Source organism: Pistacia vera, unplaced genomic scaffold, assembly GCF_008641045.1.
Source record: "Pistacia vera cultivar Batoury unplaced genomic scaffold, PisVer_v2 Contig1129, whole genome shotgun sequence".
Lineage (NCBI taxonomy): Eukaryota > Viridiplantae > Streptophyta > Magnoliopsida > Sapindales > Anacardiaceae > Pistacia > Pistacia vera.
Window position 1 is genome coordinate 307,157 of NW_022195170.1, and position 22,044 is coordinate 329,200.

Below are 22,044 nucleotides of genomic sequence, written 5' to 3' on the forward strand. Positions count from 1 at the left end.
AGAGGTGGATATTCATACTTAATCATATTTACTGATGATTTCAATAGATATGGTTATGTCTACCTTATGAGACATAAATCTAAAGCCTTTGATAAATTCAAGGAATTCAGGAATGAAGTACAGAATATGTTGGGCAAAAGTATTAAAGCTCTTCGGTCGGATCGAGGAGGTGAATGCTTAAGCTCGAGGTTTTCAGAGTACCTGAAGGAATGTGGGATAGTATCACAACTCAACCCTCCTTATACACCCCAACACAATGGAGTGTCCGAAAGGAGGAATAAGACCTTACTTGACATGGTTAGGTCCATGATGAGTTTTAGTGATTTACCTACATCGTTCTGGGGTTATGCCCTACAGACTGTGACTCACGTTTTGAACCGTGTGCCGTCAAAGTCTGTAGATAAGACTCCATATGAGCTATGGAGTGGGTGAAAGCCCAACTTGTCTTATCTAAGGATTTGGGCTTGCGAAGCTTATGTTAAGAAATTGACTTCGAAGAAGCTGCGCCCAAAATCCTGTAAATGTATATTTGTGGGGTATCCAAAGGAGACCAAAGGATACTATTTGTACCACCCAGAAGAGCGCAAAATTTTTATTGCTCGATCTGGAGTCTTCCTAGAAAATGAATATTTTCTAAGAAGTACTAATGGGAGAAAAGTAGAACTTGATGAAGTTCTAGAACCACAAGATATACTAGATGAAGGACGGGATGATGTGCCACAAGAAGTAGGTGAACATCAAGAGGAGGTTACTCCATAACCTGTGGATCAAAGTGAACCACCTCAGGTAGCACAGAAGCTATGTAGATTTGGGAGAGTATGTCATGAGCCCGAGAGATACAGTTATCTCGTGACTCAACATGGTGACGTACTAGTCTACCAAGAAGATGAACCTAGAACCTACGGATACACTATATTGGATCCAGATTCCGTTAAATGGCTTGAAGCCATGAAATCTGAGATAGACTCCATGTACCAGAACCAAATGTGGTCTCTGGTGGAACCACCTGAAGGGGTAAAACCCATAGGGTGTAAATGGGTCTTCAAGAAGAAGACTGACATGGATGGCAACGTGCATACTTATAAAGCACGACTGGTTGCCAAAGGTTTCAAACAAATTCATGGCATTGACTATGAAGAAACCTTTTTACCAGTTGCCATGATTAAATCCATCCAGATTATGCTTGCGATTGTTGCATATCATAACTATGAGATTTGGCAAATGGATGTCAAAACAACTTTCCTAAACAGAAACCTTGTGGAGGATGTGTATATGACACAACCTGATGGTTTCGTTCTTGATGGACAAGCTAATAGGGTATACAAGTTGCAGAGATCCATTTATGGACTCAAGCAAGCTTTAAGGAGCTGGAACATTTGTTTTGATGAAGCTGTAAAAGAATTCAGTTTTATCAAGAACGAAGATGAGTCCTGTGTTTACAAGAAAGTGAGTCGGAGCGCAGTAGTATTCCTAGTATTGTATGTCGATGACATACTTCTGATCGGGAATAATATACCATATTTGCAGTCGGTAAAGACTTGGTTATCCAAGTGCTTCTCCATGAACGACTTAGGGGAAGCAGCCTACATCCTTGGTATAATGATCTATCGTGATAGATCGCGTAGGTTGGTTGGCCTAAGTTAGAGTGCATTTATTGACAAAGTACTGAAAAGATTTAGTATGGAAGAATCCAAGAAGGGATTTCTTCCAATGTCACATGGTGTTTATCTCTCTAAGGAATTGTGTCCTAGAACATAAGATGAGAGAGAAAAGATGAAGAGGAACCCATATGCATCAGCAATTGGATCCATCATGTATGCCATGCTATGTACTCGGATTGATGTCTCATGTGCTTTGAGCACTTGTACCAGATATCAATTGGATCCAGGTGAGCATCACTGGATGGTTGTCAAGAATATTCTTAAGTACCTGAAGAGGAATAAGGATATGTTCTTGGTTTATGGAGGGGAAGATGAGCTCACTGTAAGAGAATACAGTGATGATAGTTTCCAAATGGACAAAGATGATTGCCAATCATAATCAGGGTTTGTATTTTGTCTCAATAGCAGTGTAGTGAGCTGGAAGAGCTCCAAACAAAGCACTGTAGTGGACTCTACAATGGAGGTTGAGTATATTGCATTATCAGATGCGGCCAAAGAGGCAGTCTGGATTAAGAAGTTCATTATTGAACTTGGTATGGTTCCCACAATTGTTGATCCTATAGACATCTATTGTGACAACAATAGAGCAATTTCTCAAGCTAGGTAACCACGGTCTCATCAGAAGTCCAGACACATACTCAGACGATTCCATCTCATAAGAGAGATAGTTGAGAGGAAAGACGTGCAGATTAGTAAAGTGCATACTGACGACAATCTCGCAGATCCACTGACAAAGCCTCTATCACAACAAATGCATGAAAGGCACTTGAGATCATTTGGTATTAAATACATGAATGATTGGCTATAGTGCAAGTGGAAGATTGTTAAAGTAGATGCCTTAGAGCCAATCAATTACTATAGAATTGACTCTTTGTAATAATGTTCATTAATCAATAAAAGGCATTTTATTCCATATCGCGTAAATAATTATTATTGCAATATGTATTGATATATGTCCTTAGAATGGTAGAACCGTAACGAGGGTATCAAGTGTTTCAAATCTTGATAGTGAGAACCCTAAGAGCACAAATGGTGGTCATTCTAGAAATGTCGGTAGCCTTAGTATTATTCTGATGTAAGGGCATAGATAATACGGTAAGGCTATCATAGTGTTGAACGACCCTGTCGAAAGGCAGTGACTGATCTCACTTGTCAAGGTTGTTTGGTGACAGCCTGGTGTAACACATGGGTGCTTGCTGTAGGCGAATACACCGCAGCAAGTTCAATGGACTAACCCACCAAAGGATTCCATATGGATGGTAACCCTAGTGTCTATGGAACAAATCCTCTAACGAATGGTGGTACATGTGATCCTTAGACTTGAGATCACCGGAGCGCCTTGTGCACCGATTGGTGTAGTTTGACACTAGCCTAACGCAGTTCTTTTTAGAGCTGTCAATACGGTGGTGATTGGCTGTATCAAGGAGTGTATCAAGACTATGGTGGATAGACAGAGGATTCATCACTCCCGGGTATAGGAGAAGCTATCTCACAACGCAATTTAGTATATGGCAATGACACTAAAGTTGTGGCCATGGTGGGATTGAGTTGTTGCTCTATCCATTTTATAATAAAGGTCATTGGTCCAGAAACTAAATACATAATATCCAGAGTAACCGAAGGTTGACACTATTTCTATGCCTTCGTCTCATCGACATAACATATGATGAAAGGATCAAATTGTATGTTAACCATATCGTTGACAAGTAGCTACTTTGCTGAATCCGAATCTATCGGGTGGCCATGATGCCCTGTTGGGGGCCAATCTTGGTCTGTGTATAGTGAGACGGTTAATTGGTGGTAATCGCAATACTATACACTACCGGTGTGATGAGGAGCCTATGGGTCACACACATAGAAGATAATTTAACAGCCAAGAAGAAAGAAGGGCGTTTTCATCTTTTTAGGCAAAAAGGTATTTTGGTAATTTCACAGTGCAATTAAATTTGCTGAGGTCGTAGTATTTATTTAATTTATTGAAAAATTAAATAAGTGAAATTACGTTTAAATATGTGTTAGCATATATTTAATTAAATCATCATTATTGTTAAATGTTAATATATATAGAGATTAAATATATATTAATTGATTTTTAATTAAGATAATGATGAAATAAAATAAATATCTAATTGGGAGTGTTTGGGTTGGAGCCCAAGCCTATTCCATATGGGAATAAGGCAACTAAGTTTTCAATATAAAAGAAAAGGGTTATTTGTAAAAGGTAAGAGTTAATTGATGATTCACCTTTCTCTTTGAAAAAGAAAAACACAGCAACCCCATATTTCCTCTCCCACGGCAAAAGTAAATTTTTCATTTCATTCATTGATTGAAAAATCAAAACATTTCTTTTCTTCTTTAATCTTAAAGCTAAAGAGGATCTAGCAAATCCCTCTTTAGTTATTTGTGATTGTCTTCGTGTGGACTATGCGGGTTCGATCCTACACTTGGGTCGGTAGCAAAAATGTTCAAAGACAAATTTGGAGGAGCCTCCAAACGTGCGTATGTTTTCTAAACTCATGATTAATTTTTCTGCAGATTTCTACTTTAATATAAATTGTAAAATTATATCTTTGATCTTTGCTTTTTGGAACGATCCTTGTATTATGATTTTTGTTTTCCGACAACAAAACATGAAAACAACTAAACATAAATAAAAAATTTGTTCAAATTTTTCCTACCCCCAAACTAAAGATGACATTGTCCCCAATGTCACACTATGCACAATTTAGGAATAGAAAAACAGAATTTACAAAGGTACGAGATAGTTCCCTGATTAATTCGTGAAGTCGGAGTTTCGCTCAACAGCATGCACACTCGTTCCTTGGCTTTCTCATCACCATAATCTGTAAAACAATTGAAATTCTATGGTGTCCACTGTGTTAGAAAATTTCACTGACTAATATGAAAGTATTACAATCCTAATCTTGCCCTTACGACTAGTAAGAAGTTCAAACAAAATTAAAACAATCCAAAACAAAAAGAAAAATTAAGTTCAATGTACAAAATAAAAGACAATGACAATTAAAAATAAATAAATAAATAAACTACAAAACAGGTGCTCAGGTTTCATTCTTCGGCCTCTTCCTCTTCTTCGGTGTCTTCATCTTTTTCGGAGCCCATCCATTCCTCGGAATCCCAGTCTTCCCATTGGAAGCTCGAAGTATCAATGTCGAGCTTGGTGCAGCAGCTATGTTGCATATCATACATCATTCGGGTCTGCTCTGCTAGCCAACCCTGACGTCGTTCCATCTATTTCAGCTTGCTCAAAATCTGCTACAACAACTCCTTTGTTGTGGATGTCGAACTGGATGATGTGGCAGCTTCTGTGGTTCTTCGTCTTTTTGTTCCGAAGCTAGGTTCTTCTCTAGGAGTACACCCAAGTAACTTCCGATAGTAAGCGGTGTCGAGAACTGGCGCATGATGGATAAGTGGTTCATCATCCATCTTCTCTACTCCTGCTCGAGTGCATAGCTCGTTGATGAGATGTGGGAAGGGGAAGCTCCCTCGCCCTAGTTGGGCTGCATTCTATATACTCGTCATAATAATATTCCCCACATCCATTCTCTTTCCAGTGGCAATGGAATAAAGCAATACCACCTTATCAAAAGTTACTAAACTATAATGTGTCTCTGGAATCATCCTCGCACACACAAAGTATTGCCACAACCTAGCCATTAGTATCAGATTAGTTCCCTTGATGCTCTTATTTCCCTTCTTCGAAACCTCCCAATGGGTATCCAGTTTTTCTATGACCTTAAGTATCTCATCCTCCTTAAATTGTTTCTTCTTAAATTCCAGATACTCATCACGATCAATTGAAGGCAAGTTGTAAAAATCGTTGATGACCTTCACATCAATTGGCACATCAGTACCCCGCACAAATACATGCCCAGGATCACAATCAGGGAGTTGGCATAAAACTCTCTCACTACCGGCTCTACGACTGCATGTCCAGGTTCACTCATAAATGAATCCCACTTTCTCCCTCGACTCTACTCTTCAACATAGATAGTGGTCAATCCTCACTCAACAATAAACCCTTTATCCTTCCTTTGGATTGCTCCTTCATATCGTTGTCGAGCCTTGTCACTAACAAATCTATTGTCTACTTTTTTCCCTTTTCCTTTACCCTTGGAAGGTACTTTGAGCGGCATTTCTTACAAATCTAATGTACCCCCAAACTAAAACTCTAACTTAGACAATTCAACTCTAAATACCCCTGCTACCGACCATAATCAATCCTGCAAATACACCAAAGTTTCAAAAAATTTGCACCTAGACCCCCAAACTCAACAAAACACTCCCAAATCGAAAACCCAACCTCCTCAACACCACACAAATCAAGATCTACACTTCTTTAATCAAAATCAACTCACAAACTTCACTAACAATCACAACTCCATACAATCAATCAAAATCTCAATACAATCACTTTAATAATCAAAATTGATCAATTCAAAGGTTGGAGAACTCGAAATCTTACCAATCCCAAGATCATTGTGCCACTGATTTCACCAATCTCGATCCAAATTGCAAGATCTCCAATTTTTTAAAACCAAGGGTTCCAAAGTTTTCTTCAAATTTTTGCACAAATCCTTGCTAAAATGAGTTATTTTGGTGTTTATGAGGGTTAAGGAGTGAGGTATAGGGATGGAAATTCACTGGAGAAGCTTTGGATTGAAGGTTGAAGTGGTTGGCTCTCAGATGCGTTTTGAATTTTTTTGCGAAAATGAAGAGTCGCGATGAACTTATTTATATAAAGCAGTTTTTGCCGCGACGAAGTTCTTCATTTCATAAAAAAATTTCAAACCCAGTCGATGCCACAGTGAAGAAATGTTTTTCGCCCCGACGACAAATTCCAGAGCCTACAGTGCCCTGGCGAAAAACACACTTCGCCGTGGTGAAATTCCCTTAGTTCATTTTCGCAAAACCCTTTCTGCCACGACAAAGAAAATTGTTTCGGCGCGGTGAAAAATTCCAAAGAGCACGTTGCCTTGGTGAAGAACAAATGTCGCCGCGACAAAGTCTGGGACTTTTCGAATTCCTCTTCTTGCAAAAATGTATTTCGCTGCGGCAAAAACTAGAAGTTTTCCTTTTTTTTGCCTTAATACAATAATTCACCTGAAACACCAAAAACACACGAATTCAAAATCATGAGACAAATAAGCAAATTCAAAACAACAAACAAATGATAAACAAATTAAAACACTTGGGTTGCCTCCCAAGAAGCGCTTGTTTATAGTCAGAAGCTCAACTTTCTCAAGTCCTTTGTCAATCCGGACTGTCCAAATATATCATGTCCCGAACATTTTCCCTACATTGAAGCTTCGCTTGCTAGTTGTCTTTGAACTGAGAAGTCCGTCTCTTCGAAAGATACGTGCTCGATTTTGCCCCATCTTGGAATGTAGTGTAACCTTATGAGTTATGGTCCTTATCCTCGAATTGATTTGGTTTGACCATGAATCCCTTGATTTTCGGATTAGAATTGTCAAGTTGGGGAGTTTCCATTATTGACTGATCCACCGAGTCAAATTTTAAACTTGACTCTCGCTTCGGTGGAACTTTCATCTACTCAAGGACATTAAATGTCACTTCTTCATCTTGCATCCTCATGATCAACTTCCCTTCTTGTACGTCGATTAAGGCTCTTCCGGTAGCCAGAAACAGTCATCCCAAGATAAGAGGAATCTCCTTGTCTTCTTCCATATCCAACACAAAGAAATATGTTGGAAAAATAAATTTGTCCACCTTAACCAGCACATCTTCAACAATTCCCTTCGGATGCTTGATAGATCTATCTACAAGCTGTAAGCACACAGTTGTCGGTTTTACTTCTCCAATTCCTAGTTTCCTGAAAAATAGAAAAAGGCATAAGATTTATACTTGTACCTAAATCACACAAAACTCTATCAAAGGTGATATTTCCTATAACACAAGGGATAGTAAAACTCCCTGGATCCTTGAGTTTCGGTGGTAGCTTTTTCTGTAGAATGGCATTGTACTCCTCCGTAAGCATCATGGTTTCCTCCTCTTCCAACTTCCTTTTATTCAACAAAATGTACTTGAGAAATTTCACATAGCTCAGCATCTGTTGCAAGGCATCTGCAAAAGGAATGTTAATATGCGATTTTTTAAATACCTCAAGAAATTTAATGAACTACTTATCCTGATTTTCTTTTCTCAGCCTCTGAGGAAAAGGCACCGGAGCACTGTGATGTGCTAATCCTGGTGGTGTCTTGGAAACTGGCATTTTCTCTTTCCTTTGCTTTTGTTCATCTTTCCAAAGACTGGTTGGTTTTTCTTCAGCAATGATCTCTTCATCTAAATCTTCCTTCACTTTACTTGGTGAACTCGCATCCTTTCTTTCTTTCTCAACCTCTCCCAAGACTGTTCCACTTCTTACTGTTATTGCATTCACTTGCTCTCATGGATTTGTCACTGTGTTGCTTGGTAGGGAGCCTTGTGGTCTATCATTTAGCTTATCAGCCAATTGGCCCACTTGTACCTCCAAGTTCCGAATGGATGCCCCTTGGTTTCTGAAATTCGCCCTGGTCTCATTCATGAAACTTGTGGTCTTTTGCATAAATTTTCCAAACATATCCCCCAGTTTTGTCAATCTTTGCTCTCCCGGTTGATTGTTCACCCCCGCTTGGTTGTTCGGCATCGTTCTTTGGTTCCATTGATTGTTTTGCTGATTCTGTTGATTCTGATTGCCCGAAGACAGGTTCAGATGATTCCTCCAACCAGGATTATATGTGTTAGAGTACGAATTATTCGGTTGCCTCTGATTTCCTGCCAAGTAGTTCATTTGTTCTGATGATGATGAAGCTGAAGCAAACGTGTTCCCCACTTGGCATTCATGCTACTTGCACAAAATTCACAAGTTAGTTGAGGAGCTTGAATAGAATTTACCTGCATAATTCCCAACTGCTTCTGAAGTGTTGTAAGTTGGGCTGAAATGGCCGTGTATGCATCAACTTCATGAAGACCCATAGATTTCTTTGATTGTATCCTCTCATTAGGTCTTTGATAATTGTTACTTTCCAAAACCTCAAACAACTCATGAGCTTCTTCCGGTGTCTTATTCTACAATGCTCCTTCCGATGTTGTATCCACCATGGTTTTCACATTAACCATCAATCTATTGTAAAATGTTTGGACTTGCATCCAAACTGGCAACCCATGGTGTGGACACCTCCTTAGTAGTTCCTTGTATCTTTCCCAAGCCTCACATAATGATTCAGACTCTTCCAGAAAAGATGTGATATCATTTCTCATCTTCACAGATTTTGCTAGAGGAAAGAATTTGGTTAGGAACTTATGTGCTAATTCATTCCATGTAGTGATCATCCCTGGTGGTAGTGCCATTAACCATCCCTTGGCTTTATCCTTCAATGAGAAAGGGAACAATCTCAATCTGCTGGTGTCATCTGACACTCCGTTTGACTTGAAAGTATCACAAATCTCCAAAAAAATTGCAATGTGTAATTTGGATCTTCATTCAAATCTCCCTTAAACTCTACCGACTGCTGGATCATCTGGATGATTGCCAGCTTTATTTTGAAAGTGTTGGCTTGTACTGCTAGTCTAGTAATACTTGACCCACTGCTGTCCACCGTGGGAACTGAGAATTCCCTTAATGTTCTATTTTCTACCATTTCAACAGCTATGGCCTCTCGTTCTCTTCTCTCTCTATTAAGTATTCTTGCGGTTCTTTTAATCTTTGGATCTATAGGAACCACTGGCTGACGTCTCGCTCTTCGCATAAACTACACAGAACGAGAGAAAACGTTAGATGACTTGCTAACAGAAAAGAACAACAAAAACCAATTAATGAACAATTCAAACAAAAAATAAATAAAACTCCAATCTAGCTAACTCAAGAAAATTTCAATGTTAACATAAAAATCAATCCTTGGCAACAGTGCCAAAAAATTGATGCGTTGTTACTACAACATGCAAATATAGCAAGTGCACTAGTCGCACAAAGTAATAAAGTGATGAGTGAGTATCTTTCCCATGAGGATTGATTGCTAAGCACTGATTTTCCTATTTGTTTTCAAGTTGGAGAAACCGAAAGTGTTTGATTTATGGGAAAGTATAAAACTAAATTGAAATCAAAATCTATTATGCAATTAAAAGACTAATTAATGAAAGCAAGATTAAAGCAACGGTAATATCAAGCAAAGCAAACGGTTAGGGTTTTGACTCCATTAGGATTCTATGAATTAATCTACGAATTAGGCTACTTCTACACTCATATGCACGGATTGTAAATCGAACTCCCTAATGTGTAAAACATACCTTTTTAGGTTATGAATTCCTACTTTTCCCTATTAAGCTTCCACACCAAACAATTTCAAGATTAATAGAACCAAGTTCATTAAGCTGATGGAATCCTAGATTGATTTCATTGATTCTCAAACCTATCTCTAGCGTTCAATACAACAATGGTGATTTCCCTAAGAAGCTCATAAATGATTCATTTCTCAATCTCATCATGTTCAACAAATACTTTCAAGAAAAACAAGAGAAATCACAAAATCCATGCAATAGAATGTTGAAACAACACTAATTCATTGATTAAACATAGAAATCCCAAATTACATCAAAAACTTAACCCAAGATGAGTTAGTTCATATTAAAATTAACACAAATCGAAGTAAAAACAGTGAGCAATGTATTCAACATATTGAAACTAAGAAAAGAGAATAAAGATCTTCCCTATTGATGAATCCACAAAGTTCAATCTCAATCTTCTCTCCTTCTTTCCCAAAATGTTAAACTTACTCTCAAAGTGATGAACCCTTCTCAAAATGTCCAAGTTTTTCTTATATAGTTGGTCCAAAAACCTAAAAAATTTCTTAAAATAAAACTGTGCGTTTTAATTAAAAACTAAAAATCGCAGACTTTGTCGCAGCAACGAATTCCCAAGAGTTTATCGCCGTCGTGAAGAAAGAACTTCACCACGGCAAACCTTCCTGAACAATTCTGAATTTACAAAATTGCCCTCCACTTGCTTCCTTGCTTGAATCTTCACTCTTCGATGCTCTCCAATGGGAACAAGCTTCATAGTGCTTCAAATCCGCTTCAGAACTTCCCTGAATTCTGAGATTCACTTGCTTCTAGGTCCAGAAACTCGATTCTGCTCGTTATTTGCTCAAAGTGCATGTTTTGGCCTGAAACATAAAACATAAGCAATTAAGTTGCAATTCAGGCAAAAATGACATGGGAAGTATCCAAAATCTAGCCAAAAAGCCTCAATAAAACAGTATCACAACTGAAAGAAAAACAACTAACAAACAAAAACACAAAACAACGAAATTGAAAATGAAATGAGAAAAATTAGACTCAATCTCAAACATAAGGAATTGCCTAGAATTTATACAAATCTCAAAAATTGTTGAAACATTATTACTGGAAGATGATCAACACTCCAAGAAGTTAAAAGTTGAATTGCGTATCTTTCTCTATTGGTCCCCCAAGTAGGTAATCCCCACTTCAGTCCACCTTCTGACTTGCCAGATTATTCTATGCAAAAATGTGAAGTTTATTAAACGATGGTAGACTTTATTAGCCTAAGTATCGAACTACTCTCCACTAATAAGATTAGACATCACTAACGATCAACAGGTTTTTACAGGCTTGTAACGTTAGGCTCGGTTAGTGGGCTCCAAAGAAAAGGAAAAGATAGACAAAACAAGAGAACTTGGTTTCCTTTAAGCAAACACTAAGAACTACATCAACTTCCACTTTCTTTCTCAACCACCGCTCAAAATGTCAACCATTTTATAACTCTCAAACATGTGCACTTCTTATTTTTTATTCTCAAATGCAACTCTCAAATTCTTTTTTTTTTTTTCTTCTTGCCCTTCTCACGACTGATAATCTGAGAATTATACTATTTTTATTAGGCTTTTTGGCCGGATTGTAGATACTGCTTAGTTCATTTTTGCCTGAATTGCTACTTAATTCATTACATTTTGTGTTTCAGGCCAAAATGGACATTTTGAGCAAATAATGAGTGAATTGGAGTTTCTGGTCCCAGAAGTAATTGGATCTCAGAAGTTGGGGAGACTTATGAAGCAAAGTGAAGCACTATGAAGCTTGTTCCCGTGGGAGAGCATCGAAGATTCAAGCAAAGAAGCAAGCGGAGGGCAATTCTGTAATTTTAGAATTCTTCATGAAGGTTGGCTGCGGCGAAAACTGTTAAGCACAAGATTCCATTTTACCTCGTCACCACGGCGAAGTCTGTAAATTTTAGTTTCTCCAAAACACACAGTTTTATTTTAGGAAAGTTTTAGGTGTTTGGGCGAGGTATAAAAGAAAAACTTTACCATTTTCGTGGGGATTGTCCAATTTTCGTTTGTTCTCATTGAGTTTTGAATTGATTTGATATTTAGAGAGAAGATTTGAGCTTGAATCTTGTGGATTCTTCAACTAGGGGAGATCTCTACTCTTTTCTCTGCATTTCAATATGTTGAACATTGTGTTTGTTGTTTTTCTTGCTGTGTATTTTGATTTAGTTATAAACTAACCCATTTTGGGTTAGGGTTTTGATTAAGTTTGGATTTCTATGGGTTAATGAATTGATTACTATTATTTCCATATTCTAGTACATAGATTGTGTGGTTATTCTGTTTTTAATGGAATTTATTTGATGAATATGATGAGATTGAGAAATGAATCATGTTAAGCTTCTTGGGTAATCACCATTGTAGTATTAAATGCTAGAGATAGATTTGAGAATCAATGAAATCAATCTAGGATTCCATTAGCTTAATGAACTTGGATCTATTATTCTTCAATTTGTTGGGTGCGGAAGTATACTAGGGAAAAGTAGGAATATATAGCCTAAGAAGGTATGTTTGACAACTTAGAGAATTCGATTTACAATCTGTGCATGTGAGTGTGGAATTAACATAATCTGTAGAATTCATCCATAGAGTCCGAATGACGCCAAAACCCTAACCATTTGTTAAATTGATATTATTCTTGCATTTAAATTCTTGCTTCCATTAATTAGTTTTTAATACTTAGTAAGTTTTGTTTCAGTTTTAGTTTTAATCTCTCCCATTAATCCAAACAAAGTCAATTCCTCCAACTTGAAAAACACTTAGGAAAATTAGTGCTTAGCAACCAATCCTCGTGGGAATGATACTCACTCATCACTTTATTACTTTGTGCAACTAGTGCACTTGCTATTTATGCATGTTGTAGTTACAACGCATCAAGTTTTTGGCGCCGTTGCCGGGGATTGAGTTTTGTGTTAACATTAAATTTTTCTTGTGTTAGCTAGATTGGAGCTTTATTTTCGCTTAATTGTTGTTTGTTTAATTTTTTTTATTCTTTTCGGTTGGTTTGTGATCTTACTCTTTCTATTTTTCTGTGTAGTTTATGCGAAGAGCAAGACGTCATCCCATGGTTCCTGTTGATCCTAAGATTGAAAGAACCACTAGAAGACTTAACAGAGAAAGAAGAGAAAGAGAGGCTACAGTGGAACCAAAAGTCATAGTTGTAGAAATGGCAGAAAATAGAACACTAAGGGAGTTTCAGTTCCCTTAGTTGATGGCAGTGGGTCGAGTATTACTAGACCAGTAGTACAAGCCAACAACTTTGAGATAAAGCCGGCAATCATCCAGATGATCTAGTAGTCGGTACAGTTCAGGGGAGATTTGAAGGAAGATCTAAATCTACACATTGCCAATTTTTTGGAGATTTGTGATACTTTCAAGTCAAACGGAGTGTCAGATGACGCCATCAGATTGAGACTATTCCCGTTTTCATTGAAGGATAAAGCTAAGGGATGGTTAATGGCATTACCAACAGGAACGATTACAACATGGAATGATGTAGCACTTAAGTTCCTGACCAAATTCTTTCCTCCAGTAAGTCGGTAAAACTGAGAAATGATATGACATCGTTTCTACAAGAAGAGTCAGAATCATTGTATGAGGCTTGGAAGAGATACAAAGAATTACTAAGGAGGTGTCCACATCATGGGTATTTTATAACGGATTGATGGTGAATGTGCAAACTATGATGGATGCAGCATCGGGAGGAGCACTGCAGAATAAGACACCGGAAGAAGCTTATGTGTTGCTTGAAGTTCTGGCAAGCAACAATTATCAAAGACCTAATGAGAGGGTGCAACCGAAGAAATCTGTGGGCCTTCATGAAGTTAATGCATATATAGACATTTCAGCCAAACTGACAGCACTTCAGAAACAGTTGGGAAGTATCCAGGTAAATTCCATTCAAGCACCTCAACTAACTTGTGAATTTTGTGCTGGTAATCACGTGAGTAGCGAATGTCAAGTGGGGAACATGTTTGCTTTAGCATCATCATCGGAGCAAGTTAACTAGTTGGCAGGAAATCAAAGGCTACCGAACAATCTGTACTCCAACATATATAATCCTGGTTGGAGAAATCATCCGAACCTGTCTTGGGGCAATCAAAATCAACAGAATCAGTAGAACAATCAATGGAACCAAAAAGCATTGCCAAACAACCAAACAGGGGTGAACAATCAATCAAGGGAGCAAAGAGTGGCAAAATTGGAGGACATGTTTGGAAAGTTTATGCAAGAGACCACAGGTTTTATGAATGAGATGAGAATGAATTTCAGAAATCAAGGGGCGTCCATTCAAAACTTGGAGGTACAAGTGGGTCAATTGGCTGATAAGTTAAATGAGAGACCACAGGGCTCACTACCGAGCAACACGGTGACTAGCCCACTTGAGCAAGCAAATGCAATAACTCTGAGAAGTGGGACAGTGTTGGAAGAGGTGAAAAAATCAAGGGAAGAAGAAAGTCCATCAAAAGGAAAGGAAAAGGAAGACTCTGGTGAGGAGGTTGATGAAGAGATAGTTGCTGAAAAGAAACCATCTAGTTCTAGGGAAGAAGAACAAAAACGGGAAGTGAGGCAAAGACAAAGGAAAGAGAAATTGCCATTTCCCGAGATACCACCAGAATTGGCACATCACACTCCTCCCGTCCTTTTCCTTAGAGACTCAAGAAAAAGAATCAGGATAAGTAGTTTTCCAAATTCATTGAAATATTTAGAAAATTGCATATTAACATTCCTTTTGCAGATGCATTGCAACAGATGCCGAGCAACACGAAATTTCTCAAGGAGATTTTATCAAACAAAAGGAAGTTAGAGGATGAGGAAACAGTGATGCTCATAGAGGAGTGCAGCGCCATTCTCCAGAAGAAGCTACCCTCGAAACTCAAAGATCGAGGGAGTTTCACTATTCCTTGCGTTATAGGAGACATTACCTTTGATCGAGTTTTATGTGATTTAGGTGCTAGCATCAATTTAATGCCTTTTTCTATTTTCAGGAGATTGGGAATTGGTGAAGTGAACGACCATGTCATTGCAACTTGTAGATAGATCCATCAAACATCCAAGGGGTATAGTCAAAGATGTGTTGGTAAAGGTGGACAAGATTATCTTTCTGGCAGATTTTGTTGTATTGGACATGGAAGAGGATAAGGAAATGCCTCTTATTTTGGGCCGACCATTTTTGGCCACAGGAAGAGTACTCATTGATGTGCAAGAAGGAAAGTTACTATTGAGGGTTCAAGATGAAACAGTAACGTTCAATGTGTTTGAGGCTATGAAGTTCCCATCCGAGTTGGATTTGTGCTTTAGTGTTGATAGGGTGCATAAACTAGTAGCGGAGGTCATTGAAGAGAACACTCCACAACTACCCCTAGAAACGTTGATGAGAATGCAAAATGTCATATTTACCCCACTTAATGTCTAGTCTTTTATACTTATTTGTTGCCTAAATGCACTCATTATTATTCTATTTTGATTTAGGATGCAAATGGAGGTGTTAATTGCAAAACGGAACTAATTAAGTGAATTCGGACAGTTTCGACATTGTTTCATAATCTGGGCATAACTCTCTCATCCGAGCTCTGATTGAGATTATTCAAAATTATGTGGAACACTAAGAAAGAGATCTACAACTTTCATCTTTTTATTTTGGAGAGATACTTGCTGCATCAAGGTTTTAATTGGGCTTGAAGTTGACATACCTGCACTACCGACGTCTTGGAGCATTTTGCCTTGTCATGCAAATCAATTGGGCAGTTTATCATTGGAAGATTTGAAGACATTTGGCACGCAAGTTACAGCTCAGAATCACCACTTTCCTATTTTATTTTAGGACTTTATCTTATTATCAATTAATTAGAATTAAATTAGGATTAATGTTATTTTAGGATATTAGAATATTTCTTTTAGGAGATTTAGTGGGATTCAAATACTTGAACTGGATTTTTGTTAAGGGGATCAAATTACGGTTTTTGAGAAAAAAGACCACGCCTCTCTCTGGTCTTTTGGGGGAACTTTTCTTTGTATTTCCGTGATGGCCATGAGTGGCTGATTTTTGGCAACTTGGTCGAAGGAAACGGAGGCCTTGGAATCAATAAATCTGTGGGATCTAACTGTTTTTAGTGTTCAATTTTATGCTTTGAGTATTGGATGTTCTTCTATGCTTATTTTAATGATTGTTTCATTTAATTTCTAGGAGGCCTACTAGGTTATTATTTGTTACAATCTACAGCTAAGTTAGATATCAAATCTGTAATTGTTTGATCCCTCTAACTTGTGAAGCAATTAGGGTTATTAATTTACTGCGTCAAGAATTAGTAATCATAAGAGGAACACTAGACTAAATTAAATACAAAAGCTTGAGTTTGTGTTGTTTAGCTTCATCGATCTCTTTGGTTCTTAAGGCTGCCACTAGATTAAATCTTTAGTGCTTGTCTAGGGTTGTTTAGTAGTAAGGTTAATTAAGATTGCTTGTTTTCTAATTAATTACAACTAAGGAGGGATAGGAAAATAGTTTCAACGGTGAATATTCAGGTACAAATTTATTTAATTTTGCATCAATGATCAGTTGTAAGATTCCGATGGTGGATGTTGACTTAGACCAAGGTTTGTTATTTTGATTGATTGATTAATTTGAATTGTTTTTTTCCCGAGATTGTTTCTGTTTAACTCAAAACCCCCCAGCCTTATTCACATCATCGAAAATTTGGCTAGACACTCTTCGTGGGATCGACCCTTGCTTACCCTATTTATAGTTCAGTAGTTAGGTTAGGAAGGTTTTTAATCTTGGTTGCCTACGACAGCACACCAAACGTGTATTGCCCAATCAAGAACAATAGAGGTAGATAAGTCGGCAAGGAAGGAATGTGCTGGATTGTTAGAAGCACTTAAGTCGATTGATGAGAGCCAAGATCTAGAATTTGAGGAATTTGATTTTGAAAAAGAGAAAGAAAAGGAAAGAAAGGAAGAACCTCCATTGAGCTGAAACCTTTACCTTCCCACCTCAAATATGTGTGTAATGCCTCCATTCTCATAAAAACATGCATAGTAAAAGTACATGTAAAAATAACATAAAACGTTAGGCCCAAAGTTTTCTTTTATTGAACATATGTATTCTTTATACAAATATATACAAGATTTGTATCATATGCAAAATTATCAAAATAGGGTGGACAGTGTAGCCATTTCTCTTCTTGTGCCGATGTCCATCCGACTGTGTCCTCATCTAGAACCTGTAAAAACATAGGGAACAACTGGATGAGCACAAAACAATGCTCAGTAAGTAAACCCATTTACTCAAATATCCCCGTAACTCTCTCTCTAATTCTTTCCCTACCATTTCTATTGACTCTTTCTCTTATACAACTATCTATTTTCTCTTTCTCATAACTCTTTTATACTAACTCTCTTTCCAGTAAGTCACGGCCCCATCTGACCAGAGGCACGGCTGGGACTCGCTCCCACTCCCTGTGACTTCTACTCATTCTAGCTGATTGGACTTGGTTATGCATGGATCCGGAACCTTTGGCCATGTGAGTGCATAGAATCTCTCGGGTAAACTTGGGTATAGCCCTCATCCGCATGTACTCTACGGGCTACACCACTTCTGTAAAACCCCCCTCCAGTCAGGTATCCTCTGAATATCCCTCAATGAGAATCCCGAGGATACATGTCTGGAGAACGAGTTGTATTTGGAAAAAATTTGTATAAGGATAATAATAATAATATCCAAAACACGCATATAAAATATCACGCAGGATATAAACTTATAATTTACAAACTTTAAGAAATTACACAATCAAAACATATTTATAGGGTGGAAGCTTCCAAATGTATTTCACAAATATTTATCATTTACATATTTACATCAAGATAAAAACATCGAGATGATAATAAATCATCTCCCCTCACGTGTAGTCCCGCTGTCTCTAGCATCCCTCGCTTCTAGTCTACCTGCAAAGCAATCAACAATGAAGGGTGAGCGCTAACGCTCAGTAAGGAATGATCCGTTTCATTCTAAATGTACTATTTGATCTTTATTTAAACATATCTGTTAACACATCACTTATCTTTACTCTAGGGATACTTCCCTTTTTTTACTAATTCATATGCTTTTTATCATTTTATCCCATGGCTATATAAACATCAATGTGTGCAACACATCACATATCATGACATAACATCTAAAATCATCTAACATGAGTATAAATCATCTCATGATGTAAATAACATCATAACTCTGTAATGCAACTAAATGCATATGAACATTTAACGTCTGCCGATCGGACCTTTCTTAGCACAAGCACTTCATATCATCTAGCCTCAATTTATTCATCTAGAGCTCATATCATCGGAGCGTGCTTACGCGTTATTTAGCATCTAAAGCATATATTCATCTTTCCTCAACCGGTATACGAGGATATGCTTACGCGTTTTCCATCTTGCCTATATGCATCTCTATCTGTGTATTTGCATCTCTAACATCTTATGGCATGTAATACATATTTTGGTGAGCTTAATACTTTTAATTCATCTATGGATTATCAATCCATTTACTACCTCTTGCTCACATACATCATCTTAAAACATGTATTATATTGCATCTTCATGCCATTTCATAACATTAATCATGTATTAACTCATGACCATGTATATCTTTCAAATATCATCTAACTAATGGTAAACATAGTACATGCAACTTACAATAATACATTATAATCAATTAATAACGTAAGAATTGATTATGTTAAATCTTCAACTTTAATAGTCATTTATGCTTCAGGCCATTTTCCATCCTTTTCTCAAACGAATTGGCTCTGGGCATAAACATAAGTTATAGGTCTATGTCTTAGCTTTCTAATGCTTTAAGAATAATAATTTCGATTTTAAACTCAATTTATGTCGAAACAGAAGCAGGTTAACAAAACCTCCAAGCTCACTAAATCCGAATTTTCTATTAACTATGCCACATCAATTCCTATTAATTAACCAATAGGTTAACTTATGGATCAAATAAACCCCCCTTAATAGTCTTTAACATCTTAAAGGAAGTGTAAAATCTCTTCCCATAATCATCCTATTGCTATACATTAAGCTAATGCAAACAACACACAACACTTCTAATAACAACCATCACACACCATGTGCCTCCAATACTACAATTTTTGCCACAATCAGTATCCACACTTCATTTTCTTCATCAAACATCACAACTCATAAAACATAAATAGCAATAACTTCATGTATTAAATCAAGGCAATAAGTATAATAAATAGTTCACACCTTGCCTCAACTAATTCTATGCCTTAAAGCTTTAATTTAAGGTTTCATAAAAATCTACAAACCCTAGCATAAACCTAAAGTCATGGGAGTTTCCTCCTTACTTTTAAAGACTTCCTCCAACAAATCCTTTGCCTTTGACTTCTTTTAACACCTAATCCTCCATATATACCATTATACCTCACACTTACTTCAAATCTTCAATCACATCAAAACTAAAGTTTTCAATCCTTACCTTAAACCCTTCTAATTGAAGATCCAAGGCTCCTATCTTGTTCTCCTTGAAAAATTACAAAACTCCTTGAAAACCTAGAGAAAGAAAGCTTGTTTATGAAGATTTGAGAAAAATAGAAGAAATTTTGAAGAAAGCTCTCTCCTTTGCTTGACGAATTTCATCTCATTTATAGGAAAATATTTCATTTATTTTCCAAAATTATGCAATTGGCCCAATTATTTTAGTTGTATAACTCATAAGTCCTTAATTCTTCATATAAGGGCATTTTGGTCATTTCACACTAGACATAATTATTACTTAATTAATGCCATTAAATGCAATGAAGCTTACTCATCCTTGACTTTTTCAATGCTTATCCATAGGCAAAATAACCATTTTGCCCCTAAGCCTCTCTATGGATATTGACTCATACCGTTCCAAATGAATGTCTATTTTGCCCTTAATTAGATTTTATGCTTTTTAACATAAAATTACAATCTAAAGGACTATTTTGAGTTAGGAACATACCTTTGATATCTTAGGTATTACAACTTCTCTCTCTGATACTCTTGCCGCTCTCTCTATGCGGCTTACATGCGGGAATACTCTACCCGTACTCACAGGTTCCCCATCGCACAACCTACTCTATTCTCTATTTAGCACTACTCTAGCTTTTACTCTATAGCGCTCATTCTCTCTTTCTCTTTACTCTCTTTTCTAGTGCATAGATAAGGCTAGTTAATGCACATAAATGACTCATACCATTAATGCATTTATGAAAAGCAACTATGACATGTAGCAACAATTAAGGCTTTACTCTTACTTATGCTTCTCTTAAGCATTCATCATACAACTCATGTGCATAAAATCTCTACTCTAACTCAACTTTTCTCTTTTCTTTAATCAACCAAATGGAGAAAACCCCCTCATAAACTCTAAATTTCCTATCAAAAGAACACTGCCATAAGCTTGCTCAAAACTTCCTCCACTTCTATCAAACTCAACCCAACTTCAAGCAAATAAAACACTTCTCATAACTCAATTTATGTGTATCACTAAATCATAACTACTATCTCATTCAACAATTTAATGAATACACATATATATATAATCTACTAAAGGAGTTCTTAAATCTCAACTTAGGTTTAATTTACTTACCTTATGGGGAATAGCTTCTTTAACACTTCTTCTTTCCTTTGGGAGCTTCCTTTTCTACAACTTCCCACAACCACAACATGAGACTCTAATCAAAACAAATAAACTCTCATCTAAAGCAAGAATCCTTACCTTAGGATGCTTTAGATTAAAATCCTACTAAAGTTACTCAAAAAGGCTCTTGGAAATCCTTGGAAGATTGAAGGAATTTGAGAGAATTTGGAGAATGGAGGAGGCGGTGGAATGGGAAAATGAAGAGTTCTCAAAGTACATAACCCCCTTAAATATCTCTTAACAACTCATTCTTCCCATTTTGCCCTTGCTCTTTCTTGAATTCCATCCATATCCTTTGATTCCTTACAAACACCCCCCATACTAAAATATTCTCCATGAAATTTCCTACATTTTACTCCTCCTTTTCCTGCTAATTAGGGGTAATGGTCAAATAGTACCCAAGGAAAAAATATCTAAACTTAATAAACTTTTCAACCGCAGTCGCCGCGGCGAAGACATCATTCCTTCGCTCTTCCCCAGTGGCTTCAACACCTCTTCACCACGGTGACAATTATCCTTCGCCCCGGCGAGCCCTGTAACACAAAACCTTCTAACTTTGACTAAATCCAAGGCAAAAACTTAACATATCAACACACCTAAGACCAACCAACCACTATTCACAAAAACCGACTCAATAAGAGCGAAGAAAGAAACATTAGCAACGTACCTCAAGTGGGGCGTTACAATTCTTCCCCCCTTAAAGAATTTCATCCCCGAATTCATACGAACACTCTGGGAAGCGATTCTGCATGTCTTGTTCTACTTCCCATGTGGCCTCCTCTCCTTGTGATTCCTCCAAAGAACCTTCACTAGAGAATGCTCTTGTTCCGAAGCTCTTAAATCCTTTTATCCAGAATCTGAATCGGCTGTTCTTCATACACAAGGTTCTCTGCTACTCAACATCCTCCACACTCAGGATATGGGAGGGATCACTTACATATTTTCGCAACATCGACATGAAAAACCTCATGTATTTTATCCATATGAGGGGGTAGTGCTAACCTGTAGGCAACCTTCCCCACTCTTTGTAGAATCTCAAAAGGACCAATGAATCTCGGCGCCAACTTCCCTTTGTTCCCGAAGCGCATCACTCGCTTAAGGGGAAACTCTCAGAAATACTTATCACCCACTTGAAATTTGACCCTCTTTCTCTTCAAGTCGGAATAGCTCTTTTGTCGATCTTGGGCTTGCTTCATCCTGTTTCTGATCAATCTAACATCTTCTATCAGTTTCTGAGTCACCTCTGGCCCAAGAGCTGTACTCAACTCATCCTTTTCACTTACCTCATCCCAATGTGGGAGACCTACATCGTCTACCATACAAAGCCTCGTAA

The 22,044-nt window shown here is 37.4% G+C and overlaps 2 non-coding genes across 2 annotated transcripts; one reads left to right on the forward strand and one right to left on the reverse strand.

Moving 5' to 3' along the window:
• The first annotated feature begins 8,838 nt into the window (after window positions 1-8,838).
• LOC116142615 lies at window positions 8,839-8,942 on the forward strand. Its single transcript, XR_004130020.1, has one exon. It is a non-coding gene; the product is annotated as a small nucleolar RNA R71 (small nucleolar RNA).
• A 4,618-nt stretch (window positions 8,943-13,560) lies between these two features.
• LOC116142647 lies at window positions 13,561-13,668 on the reverse strand. The gene has a single exon (XR_004130025.1). It is a non-coding gene; the product is annotated as a small nucleolar RNA R71 (small nucleolar RNA).
• Between the last annotated feature and the right edge of the window lie 8,376 nt (window positions 13,669-22,044).